Raw genomic sequence first — 13,469 nt, forward strand, 5'->3', positions numbered from 1 at the left:
AATGAGATCGGAACGTCATGATTCTATATGGGGACGTATTTATGTATGTGAGTACACGCACAGCCCTCATGAGCAGATAAACGCTTCCTGACAATAAATCCATCCACGGAATGTTTGACTGAGAACTGGAGAGGCAGCCAGCACCACCTGGGTGGAAGAAGCTGTGACCATCTTCCTCCCGGTCTCCCAGAATCTCCAATGATATCTACGTTTTGGCTATATGACTGCTTTTGTAAGCAAATGAACTCATAATAATTTCATGATGCCCTTTTACACTGTTTATCGGTAGTGCCCCATAAGCGTAACCAAGGACCACACTACGTGAACTGTGGAAGGAACTGAAATAAACAATAACATGTTTAAAATCCAGCCTGGAAAGTGAGCTGAGTAGGAGAAAAGTAACCAGAAAACATATGTTAGAGGGACTGGGTCTACCTTTTGTGTTAAAGCAGCATTATCCCTCTGGGAGTTTTTCTTGACCGCTAAAGCTTAGACACAGAGGGCAAAAAAAATCTATGTATTTTTACAGTCTCTCGATAAAAGGACAGAGAAGCAGCAAAATATTGTTGTACATCGAATTCTGCAAGGCCACAGCAGGGTGACCGGACTGTCTTATTCTCAATTCTAGCATCCATCTGCTTTGAATTAATATTCACTTTTGAATCCCAGGCCCAGGAATGTGCCATTGTTCTGACCAAGTTTTACTATGGAAAATCTATTTTTGTTTAGTAAGTGTTGATATTTATTTTTTAATGGGAAGAGTCAAATGAGTCAGTTACTCATTACGACAGACATATTTTTAAAAATATCTTTAATAATATTTTCCAAAAATGTATCTGGAGTAACCAGTTAATAACTAGATGGTCTAGAAAACGTATCAACTCATGTCTAAGGCTAGATGAAGGTTAGAAGCATTGCTATTTCTCATCTCTTTTTAAGTCAGTCTAAAAATAGCAACTATTATCTTAAAGAGGTACAGTTTTTTCACCCTGAGTCAGACTATAAGCCTTTTCTTTGAATTAAATTTCCCATTCTAATAATAAAAGACACTGAATCTTATAGCAAAGTGACTGCAAGGCAGAGAAAGTTCAGCGGATTTAGGATTTTTGTTTGTTTGTTTGTTTAATGAGTTAGAGTCACTTAATTTAGAGATAATATTCTCAAAAATTCTAGAATGACCACAATTAACTGAGCCTGTAAGCCACAGACATCTTTCCATAAGACCTAGACCACTTTCATTGTCAGTCAGAAAGACTGAATTTAAACTTCAGAATTTCTGTGACAAACCCTGGGGATCTCCCCAAATAAATCCAAACGGGCCTAAATATGTACTCTTTGCACACGACTTCATTGCTCAGTAATCTTAACAGAGTCCCTCCATCTCCATGACCTATGGAAGTAAAATTGTCCTGCCTTAAAGGTCAGACTTGTAGTTTCTAAATAGAGACAACAGTATTTCAGAAGCTGAACTGCAGCCCAAGGCTTCTAAATCCTAATGGGTTTAAAGACAGAAGTACTGTAATCCATTTAGACAGTTAAATTTAGATTATTAGCATGGCCAACATGTATAGCTACTTCCTGTTCAATTCATAATCACTTCTTCTTTACTATTTCAAATATTAAGGAGAAACTAACATTGGTGGCTGAATCTCGATTGTCATAAGCAGAGAATACAGAGGGGACAAAGAAATTTTCCACTTAGAGAACAGGGTAGATTTGCTTACAAAGATATACCATCATATCTTTTATCAAGGCTGTTTATGGCTTTTGACCTTTTAACAAAATGAGCAAATATTTATAGATTTACTGTGAATGAATAATGAGATATTACTTTTTTGATCATGACAGACTTCTCGGTATGTGATCTACTGCTATTCCTAAACTATTTATTGCAGTAGCATTCAGAGCTTTTGGAAAGTCACTTTTTTCCTATGTTAAAAGCATGCAATACAACAAATTACAAAGCCCCGTCCTTTATTACCAAAAACTTGGGGAGAGCAAATAAGGACTATTTTATAGTGATCCCTGGTAACTCGAATAACAGTAAATGTTCTCTGGAACATCTGTACTTGCAATATTTTATTTCATTGTTATAAGACACCAGATTTATTCATCTAGACACAGCTAGGCTGCCTGTAATTACTATCCCATAGCTAGCAACAGAGGGCAGATGGGATTGACCGCCATCACCGAAAACCTGCCAAGAGGGTGTGTGGCGGGGGCTAGAGGCACAGCAAGAACCTGGCACTTGGCTCTTCGATTCACCTTCTTCAGTCTGCCTGAGCCACTGACTCAATATTGTGGGTAAGATTAAACTCATGAATTTAACAACTTGGGTTATCTGGCCTCTCAATCTCTTCAGCTCCTTTTTCAGCCAATTATAAAATATGCTTGCTATAAATAATGCCTACGGAATTGTACGGGATAGAAAGTAGAAGTCTCTGCACATTCTACTCTCTGATAATCACTACTATTAGGGACAACCTGGAGTTCTTCATTTGTGGGAGGATCTGGAAAAACATCGAGGGGAGGCATAGTAGCCTGGGACAATTCACTGGAAATTCCAGTTCCAGAAGCACAGCTGCAACGACGTCACTAAATGACACCATGATGAACATTACAATGGTCCCTAATCAGCAGCTGGCAAACTTGGTGAGTCTCAGAGTCACCAAGGAGTTCTGGCCGGCAGAGAGCCTTGCCTTACAGACTCGGCCAGGTTAATGAGGAGAAACACATGCATCTTCACAGCATACAAGGGAGGCAGGGGCCACTGAATATTATGACCTATTTACAAGGTATTTTTGAGATCAGAAAAACAGCATCTGGCTGGGAATGCCTGAAAATTGGTGTCCTGGATTTCTCTAGGATTGGTCAATGATTAGGAAACTGATTTACCTTAGTCTTTGACCCAGCAATTCTATCTCTGGGAATTTATCCTATTGAAATCATTTTAAATGATTGCAAAAGATACCCATCACAGTATTGCTTATAATAGCTAATAATTTTAAACAAACACCCAGTAATGTGACTGAGTAAATATATGCCATGCCCAGCATAGACTAATGTGTAGCGTATAGAAAAAATGTGAAAGAACGTTTAATGATAAGGAAAGTGAGAACTGTATATAATTAATTTTTTTGTTTCCAAAACAGTATTTATAGCATAATCCCATTATTGTAAAACTAAAACATTAATAATGATCACTTCTTAAAAGTGATCAAGGAATATTTTATTTTGCCAAAAAGATTAGTAAAAGGGATCAATTTTAATGCCGAATTCCAGAAAGAGGTATGGCTTGCCTCTGAGGTCCCCCTCCCCTCAAAAAGCTTTGAAAAGATAATGTAGTAGGAGGATTACAAATGAAGGAAGAGATGAAAAAGCTCTCTGTCTAGAGCAACATTGTTGTACGATAAATGGCACCGTTCAGATTTCCCAGCAAACTGTTGCATCTCGAATACATTTTCAAGTTCAAGACTAAGAATGCATTTAAAAATTCCTATTCAGACAGAGCGCTGTGAGTTTTTGTTGGAGCCTTCCAGGCAGGGAACTTGCCAAAACAATGAGTCTGTCTTTGATAGATTAGAAGGGCAGTTAAAACATAAAACAGAGAAAAACTTCAAAATAAGTTAACCAAAGAAATATGCTTGAAATATTCCAACAATTTCCTGATTTTTTTTTTTTTTTTTTTTTGTTTTTTTTTTTGTTTTTTGTTTTTTGGAATCTTACAACAACTACCACCAGGATGGTAGGTTCTTTGGTGCACAGTCACTGGAACAGAAGGAGAGAATGCGGAAGGGTAGCCAATGAGACCAGCATCTCAATCCCACAGGGGCCATTCACTTGCTAAACAGTTTTAAGAAAAGGCCTCCCGTTTCCCTATACCCTGGTTGCCTTATTTGAAAAGCAGAATTTCAAATATCTATTTGTTCAAGGTGAGTGACAATGTCTGCTAAAAGAGAAGCCACGGCCGAAACTGTTCATCTTGACGTTGGCACAGCTCCCAGCTGGGCTGGGGGAAGCTCAGATGGCTCTAAGACTGCACTGTCATTGGCAAGAGTCTTGAGTTTTCTGATGGTAGGTTTTAAAATTATCTTTCTCTTCCTCTCTCCCCTTAATAAATTAACCTTGGCCACAGAATATGACCATCACAAGGTCTCATACATGTACAGCTATCGATAATAGCCTGGATTCTAGAAAGTTAATGCCCCTATGATCACCATTCTCTTTTGCTGTGGTTACCATGAAGAACAAAAAATATTAAAAGCTCTGAGTAAATATAGTTCTAGAAAAGAACGTTCCTTAAAAGAGTAAAAAGGTTAGTCATGATACATACCCCAGAAAAAGAAATGAAGTACCATCCAGTCCTGAAGAAATCTGAGGTGTTTGGTGGTGGGTTGGCAGTTATTCACACTTAGTGCCCAAGTCACAACAGATGTTTAAGCAGTAATGTTCAAGACTAAAAATCTTACATGAGTTATTCAGTATAAACCATCGACGAGGTCAAGATGTAAGAGCATGGACCTTTCCTCTATTTTAATCTCAATGTTAGTTTTCTCTGCTTTCCTTTAAGCTGGGTGACACCTATCAAAACTTCTCTATGATCAGAGAAGACAGCCAGGAAGCTTATTTAGGTCTCAGGCTATGGGGTGGAGTGGGGGAAGATTGTCTTTGAGAAACAAAACCTTAAACCTGTGTATATTATATATATGGTATAAAAATTCCTGACCCAAATAATTAACGTAAAAATTGGTCCCAGATTGTCTGGCAGAATCAAATATAAAACCTTGCCGGGGGATACTCCCGTAATCCTGCTTTTATGAGATTCTCAGAGAAAAAAAATCCCCATTGAAGATATGCTCAAACAAAAAAAAAGACAATAATAATCATAAATGCACAAGGAAATAAGCCACCATGAGAGCTAACACAACAGAGGGGAAATTATAACCATAAGAACATGAGCTAAAAGAATAATTTGAAAGAATACATAAAACAGGAACATTTTAAATGATTAAATAAATAAAAGAAACAATAGAAATCATAAGAAAATAATAAGACGAAGCCTATGTGAAAAAGAACCACGTGGAACTTCCAGAAACAAACAAAAAAAAATGCAGTCATCAAAATCTTAAAAAATAATAGATGAGTTAAATAATAGAATAATTGAAGAGAATTCATGAAATATCCGAGAAAGTTAGACAAGGTCTTAAAACCGTGGAGGAAAGTTAACTATCTACAGAGGAATGCATTCAGCAGACAGCCAGTTTCCAAAGAGGAACAGTCGATGAGAAAAGACAATGGAATGATATTTTCAAAATGTTTAGAGAAATCGTCGTCAGCTTAGAATTCTATACCTAGCTAAACTATTACGTTAGAATGAAGCCAACATAAAGACAAAAATCAAGAAAAAAGAGAACTTAATCATGGAAAAAATAAAACCAACCTGTCATCCAGGAAGGAGGGCTTTTAACCCAGAAAGGAATAATGAATATGCAAGAAGTAACAGCGCTTGGCCTGCAGCTGTATAGACAGATGGTGAATCAATGGCCGTCCTTCTTTAGATGGTTCCTATAGTTCCTGGTCTGGTACAGTCCCCACCTCTCTTCATTAGGTCTACCACACTGAGGCCTCATGTCAATTACTATTTATCCTCTCACCCCAACCCACTATCACCTGCCTAGCTCTGTAGGCAAGAGCAATGGCTCATAGGAAAAAGCTCATTTGATATAATCTTGGAGTCAAGTCATATGGTACACTGAACTCAAGGCACAGAAATGTGCTTCAGTCACATCTGGCAGGGCCACTTTGGGCCGATAGTAATTTAACATTTTATAGCCTTATCCTCTTAAAAACAAAACAAAAAACTAGAAAGGGATAAAAGATTACGGAGAGGATTTAAACTCTTAGAAAATACAGCACTAAACACTTGTCCGGGGAAAGGTTTTTGAGAAGTAGGTTCAGTAGGGTTCCACCTGCGTCACATCCATTCAGCCGATTTGCTTTCTAGCATCCCTCACGATCTGTTCTCATCTGCCCTCTCCACCTACGTCCTGTTCCGTCAGGCAGGTCAGCACCTGCGGCGTGTTTCCCTCAGCGCTCTGGATAAAGTTCTTGCCACCTCAGTTCTCGCTCGGCTCCTTCTTTTCAGTTTCTGCCCATCCTTCATACTCAAGTCCCAATCCCTCCGTCAGGCCTATCCCAACAACCCGTCATCCTCATCGAGCTTTTTCAAAGGCGGCATCCACAAACAATGTCTGAGCTCCTTCTGAGTATTCGCTGAACCAGGTGACCTCACATATGATGTACCTCAATCATTTTTTAACTGTTATCACTCTGATTATCTTCACCATCCAGTTTGGCATGTAACATAAAATACTCTCTCTTTTTCTCCAGTTTTTCAAGTTTTCCTTGTCTCTTCAGCTCATCGTTATTTGCTCACCGGGGTCCTCATGAAAAGCACCCACTGTAATCCTATTGGTGCTCATGTACTATTTGATCAATAGATATTCTTGTAGAATGCCTAGATGCCTAGAATGTTCCAAATGTACCAGATCGATTCATAGTAGGAGGGAGAAACCAGAAGTAATCCAGGAGAAGGTCACAAACAGGCAAAATACAGTGACAATAATAGTGTCGACCAATTAACTTAGGTCCAAAAATAGGCCACTACTTTACACACATCACATACCAGGGAAGCCTCCCAAGCAGTCCTTGAGATGTGTAATATTATCCTTACTTTATAGAATAGGAAACAGCTCAGAAGTGAAATCAATACCATTAGTGAATGGTACAAACAAGATCTGAACTCACTTCCATGGAGTATCAAGATCAAGAACAAGCTCTTGGCAAAGCTAGAACACTTACTATCAGTAAAAATAAAATATTTTATTAAATGAGTTGCTATATGAAAACCTTTAGAACAGTGAAGGGCACACAGTAAGTGCCCAAGTGTTCGAAGCTACACACACACACACACACACACACACACACACACACACACACACACATTTAGTTTTTAAATTCACTTTAATTTCACATTCATATATTCATGTAGTATGACTATTTGTATTTGTAAGAGCTAACATAGATTCTCATGTCAGCATTTTAATGTAAGTGAAATAACGCATACCAGAAGTATTTCAATGAAGAGGCTTTTAAAAGTATTTAATCTTCACATAAATTCACTCTGGGTACACTTCCACCCCCAACATTTCTGTTACACTGAGATTTTGACATTTTGACTTTCCTGTTTCTTTCGAGATGTCTATTTAACCAAACGACATTTTTTAGTGTAAAAACCACGTACTACAAAAACAAATAAGTGAAAATTAAGGTTAACAATAGAGACAGCAGTAATTGCTAGCAAATGAACCGAAATTTAGAGCTAAATACAACCTTTAGAGTACTTTTGTATGAAACATTTGACCATAGTAAATAATTTTATGTTTCAACGTTTCTGTCACAAATTTCATTTTTAATGGTAAAACAAATATTGAGTGTTACAGCCTTTAAAAAAACCCCTCAATCTACTAATATTCATTTATGACAGATCCAAGTTGTGTCATGCTTCTAAATATAAATACATTTATTCCACAGCTAGTAACTGAAGAAAATTCCCACTAAATTCTATTTCCTATGTGAAGGGTCAAAGAAAAAAACATACTCATTATTACTCAGAACAAGTATTAAAAATTGAAACGACAGAAACCATTTGGGATATTCACTTAATCCAGGCACACTGAGAGACAAAGTAAACAAAACACAAACCCTACAGATATGACTTCTTACAGTACAGACATAAATAAGAGCATAACAAAAATATCTTTTCTAGACTCCTTAATTTGAACATTGATCTACTTATAAAAGAATAGTTACAACATCAATATTCATATTTGATAGTCTTTTTTTTTAACTCTATATACTTTCTCTTGTTGTAAATAAAAAGCATTTTAAACCGAAAGGTCAAGATGCAGTTGCAAAATTTATTTCCTGTATTCATACTAACCACTTCCTCTTCAAAAAAACTTCTGTCTTCTAATTTGTTACAGTGAACAATTCCTTCAGGCATTTTATATGAAACAAATTTGGGGAAAGCACTAAAGATATTCACATGTTCAATAAAGATGTCAACTTCGTAGTCACAGCAAGGGCAGAGAAAACATTTAATAGCACAATCCCTTATACGTACAATAACTCAAGTAGTCATCTTGCTAGAGACTGTTTCCCCAAATGGTAAAAAAATTTAACACTCTGCTACTCGGCTGGCTTCCGTTAGATCAGAACCAGGCCTACCCTGTCTGTACTTCACGGAGCTGGCAACTCTGATGTCAACTGAAGCAAACTCCTGAACTACTAAATTTTATTTTTTAAAATCAAGATAATTATCAAACTGACCATCATTCAAAGTAAATTCCTTCACACTTGCTTATAATGGCGTAGACTCTTTCTTATCATTTTATTTTTCTCTTTAAGATATTCTATTATGTAGTATGTTTCACATAAAAAAGAATAATTTGTATATGTTTCACATAAAAAAGAATAACATGTATATTTTATTGTAATTAGAAACATGAAGTTTTATCACTTAGTTCTAGAATTCTTAGAACTCTCCCTTAATCCATAAATGACTCAGAATTTCCTATTCTACTTCATGATACAGACATCTATGGAGAATTTAAAAGCTAAAAACGTTTAAAGCTGAATATTTTTAGAGGCCCTAATATCACACAAAAATGGAGTGAAAATGCCCTAAGAAACTGATACACAGTTCTAAGTGCTCAGGGCCAGGATTTTAATTTAATTTAACTTTTAAAACATTTCCTCAAATCCGGTTATAAAATAAAACTCGAGATTGAGCCAAATAAGGAAACCCCTTGCATTGTATACAGAATTCTTCTGGTTAGTCAACACTCAGAATTGCAGTGAATCGGAATGAAGAGTCCAAGTTAACTGTTTCATAGCCAACCACTGCCCATAAAATTGAGACTCTTAACAGTGAAAGAATCATTCAAATTGAATGAAACTAGACCTATAAGGAAAGGAGAAATGGAAACTAGAATTTAAAAAGCATGACTCGAACTCACTGAAAATTTCTGCAGGTACTTCTAACCACTAACTGCAGTTTCTGTTAAACAATATCCTATTTTGCATTTAGGAATTATGTAAGAGCTAACAGTCACAAGGCCAGGGCGAATGAGAGAAGGGAATTATTCAATGCCTGACATGGATGAACTCAGTTTAATGCATGCGTTCGGAAAACACTGTTCTCTCTGTTTGGAATTATTAGTCCACATTCCATTCATTTTGATAACCTTTTCCTTTTTCACCCCAATGCCATGCTAACCAGCTGCGGCATTATCAGGATTCAGAGATCAGGTACTGCCTCTCACCCAAGTTTGCCTAGCATATTCTCCTTCCAAAGCAGAGTGACAGAGAAAACCCAGCGTTAAAGCTCTTGTCACCAGAATACCATTGGAAAGTTATTTAGGGGGCAAATGGGAAAATTCACTAGACAGTGAACTAAATATTAGGACGGAAATGAAAGGCACGTCCCTTGAAGTCAAGGATTGTGAGATTCCATGTGGATGGATATCTGTGCTACCGCTACCCAAAGCCAGCACATAGGTAATGAATAATGAATGAGAGAATAAATGAAAATGAATGTGAACATCTCACAACTCAGGAATTCCATCAACAAAAGTGTGTTTTTTTTTTGAGAAGACCATGCATGCATGATTCCGTTAGAATTCCTTTCCATTAAAAAAACAAAAACAAAAACTATGAGGCAATTAATTTGGGGGGCTAAGTGACAACATAAATAAACAGATTCAGAATTTAGTCAGATAAAAAGCTGTACCAAGCAGAAGCAAACTGTAAGAAAAAATAATTACTAGGAAGATTTTTATAATATTTTAAGTTAATGGTGACTTGGAATTCTGATTCTTCAAAAGTAATCTCTGAACTTGAATATAGAGCTTGAAATACTGACCCCATTAAAAAACTGTCTCTTACCTACTTCTATACACACTATACTAAAAAAAAAAAAAAAAAAAAAAAAAGAAAAAAAAAAAAAAAAATTTATATATATAGAAGACATAGTGTTTAATTGCTCAAGGTGACAATGAACAATGGTCCTTGGGCAGCGTGTCAATTCTGATGGTGTGGGGCCCCAGAGCGGTGGGGCCACAAAGAGCCAGGCTCTCTGTACTTCTCAGCATGATCCTTGAAAAATGTGCAACTTGGAAATGATACTATTCTGTTTGCTTAGGGCTGTTCCATTGTACAACAATATTTTAATAGCGATGATGAAAAGTTTAAAATAAAAGATCATCCACATATCGATTAAAGAAATACTAAAAGGTTTTATTAGAGTAAGTAACGATCTTTTAAACAGAAAATAAAAAGCATTAACCTTAAAAAAAAAGGTACTGATGAACTGGACTTTATTAAAACTTATGCCCATTGGAAGCCAGACACAAAAGCATACTGTATAATTATATATGTACGTACATACATACATATATATGTACAGACACATATACACACAATCATCCAGAATATATAAAGAACACCTATAAGCCAGAAAGAAAAATCTGTTTTTAAAATGCATCAACTATTTGGGCACTTCACAGAGGTTATTCAAATGGCAGATAATGGCATACAAAATAAGCTCACCATCGTTTTTCACCAAGGAAATGCAAATGCAAATTAAAATCATGACAAGACTTCACTCCACACTCATCCAAGACCAACAATATCAATTGTTGGCGTAAATAGGAGTGACTGAAGGGAGGTCCCTTAGTACAACCACTGTTGTCAAGCGCTTTGACAGCAAAGCCATGTATACACCTACGACCCAGGATCCACTCTTAGGAAGGTACTCAAGGAAAACGAGAGGCCATGTCCACCAACAGACATGTGTAAGAATGTCCACGGTAGCTTCACTCTTAACATGGCCTCAAAATGGACATGATCCAAACATCCACCCACATGAGGATGGATAAACAACCTGTGGTATAGCCATACAGTGGGAGGCCACGTGGTAATGAAAAATGAACAACACAAGTCACCACTGTATGTGACAGCAATATGAATCTCACAGACATAATACTGAGTTAAAGAAGCAAGACAGTAGAATACGTTTTGTATACTTTGTATGAAGTAGAGAAACAGGCTATGGTAATATATGATAGAGGTCAGAAAAATAGTTAACTTTGGGGTCAGGGGATGGCTCAAGGGAACCTGCTGGGGTCCTAGAAATGTCCCATATCCTAGATGGTGACACATCATTTCTTATATATATATATATGTAAAAGCTCATTGAGCTGCCCGCTTAAGATGTGGCCATTTATTGTATGTAAATTACACCTCAATAAATCACTACAAATTATCCACGGTTTTGCTTTCTACAGATTCAGTTACCTGTAGTCAACCGTGGTCTGAAAATATGAAATGGAAAATTCCAGAAATAAACAATTCAGAAGTTTTAAATTGCACGCAGTTCTGCATAGCATGACGAAATCTCTCATGGCCCCGCTCCATTGGCCTGGGACGTGAATCACCCCTCTGTCCAGCGTCTCCACGCTGTGCATGCTCCCCGCCCGTTAGTCACTTAGTGGCCATCTCGTACATCAGATCAACTACTGAGGTACCACAGTGCTTGTGTGTTCAAATCTCCCTTATCTGACTTACTAAGGGCCCCGAAATACAACGGTAGCGATGCTGGCAATTTGAATAGGACAAAGAGAAGCCATAAAGCAATTCCTTGACGTGAAGAGGTGAGTACAGCACGATACGACATTTTGCGAGGGAGAAAGAGACACCACGTTCACATAACTAGAATTACAGTATATTCTTATCATTGTTCTGTTTTGGTTTTGTTATTGTTCTCTTATGTGACTAATTTATAAAATAAACTTTATCAGAGATGTGTATGTATAGGAAAAACATAGTATATACGGGGTTGAGTACTATCCACGGCTTCAGGCAACCACTGGGGGGCTCTTGGAATGTATCCCCCGCAGATAAGGGGGGACTACTGTATTTTTAAAAGGTCCAGAAGGGCACGTATCAAGTAGTGAGAGCAATCAGGACACTGGGATGGGGGACGTGGGACAGCAAAAAACACTTTTACCTATCCTCAGTGTTCGCATGTGTTTTTTTTAGAAGGAAATCCTATATCTGACTAGGACATAGATGGTTTGGATTTTCCATGTTTCCCTGCAGTCCTTCGACTTCTCAATACAATAAAACAGATAGTAAGGACTATCTTTTCCTCTGCATTAAAAAGGTTTTATCTTCAACGTAAGCACATGGGTCATGAGCCACAAGATGACCTATTCTGATCTATATATGGGTTCTTATACAAACCCGGTTATCTAACTCCAAATCACGAGAACTCGTTTTAAATCTTCAAATTCAAGACTCTCACAGCGGCATCTGCACAAAAGACAGAGACTGCACAGTTCCTTGAGTATCATCACCAATAAAAAGCATCCCACCGAGCTCATTTCCTTTCCTCTTCCCTCCTCTGAGGAACGTGGCATCCTAGCAACATCCAAATATGTTCATGGACGCAGAGGTAAAACTACCAGTTTTTTCTTAGGTCTATATTTTACGTATAAGTTTACTTTTAGTTAAACTAGAATAATTCATGCCCTCTTGTAAGCGAATCACTAAACATCCGGCTACACGCTGACACCGAACACAAAGCAAAAGTCTACTGATGTCCCACGGGGACTCAGTAGGGATTCTAGGCGATCTGGACACAGTGCTGATGGAAAGGGTGGTTCCAATCCCCACGGGGGACTTCGAACTTTTTAAAGGGAGAAGAAATCAGGCTCATGCCCAAATCCTAAAGAGTTTAGAAGAGCGTGACCATATTGTTCACGACAACAAACACAAATACAACTCGGGAAAGTCCTTCCCATCCTACAGCGGGGGTGGTTACCACATCTTCGTCAACACGGGCATGTCTCTCTGAGCATCTTGAGGTTGACTGCCAGAAAAAAGAGCGTCAGTGGTTTCTAGCACAATTGGGTGATTTAATCGTTTGCAGAAACTGGGGGAAAAGACATTCCTGTTGGATTCAAAGACTATCAGTCAGAAAGGGAAATCATCTTAAGATAAGAACTGAAACATTCCATCCTGTGGGTTTGATACTGACAAGAGGCTTTACAAGCGATAACGCAAAAACACTGATATGACAGTCAAACTACTGTTTGGGGAAATTAAAGTGCTTCGATCACACTCATTAGCAAAATAGCTCGAGACTTTCAGTGTTTAGATTCTGTTCTATCGGCTTCAATGTTTACGGTGTCAAAACTGGGCAATTTATCATACCTTTGGGGAGGAGGTAAGTAGAACTTTCATTAACATAACAAAAGGATGCTCTCAGTGGAAGAAAAAACAATATATCCGTGAAAATGTTAAGATAGTTGAGGAGAGCCATTGGAGTTGGCAGTACTTATCTA

The 13,469-nt window shown here is 37.6% G+C and overlaps 1 protein-coding gene across 12 annotated transcripts in view; it reads right to left on the reverse strand.

Moving 5' to 3' along the window:
- Positions 1–13,469, reverse strand: part of FNBP1 (formin binding protein 1) — a 111,295-nt gene that overhangs the window by 32,041 nt on the left and 65,785 nt on the right. The window lies entirely within an intron of this gene.

The sequence above is a fragment of the Pteropus alecto genome, unplaced genomic scaffold, assembly GCF_000325575.1.
Source record: "Pteropus alecto unplaced genomic scaffold, ASM32557v1 scaffold67, whole genome shotgun sequence".
NCBI classification, from domain to species: Eukaryota; Metazoa; Chordata; class Mammalia; order Chiroptera; family Pteropodidae; genus Pteropus; species Pteropus alecto.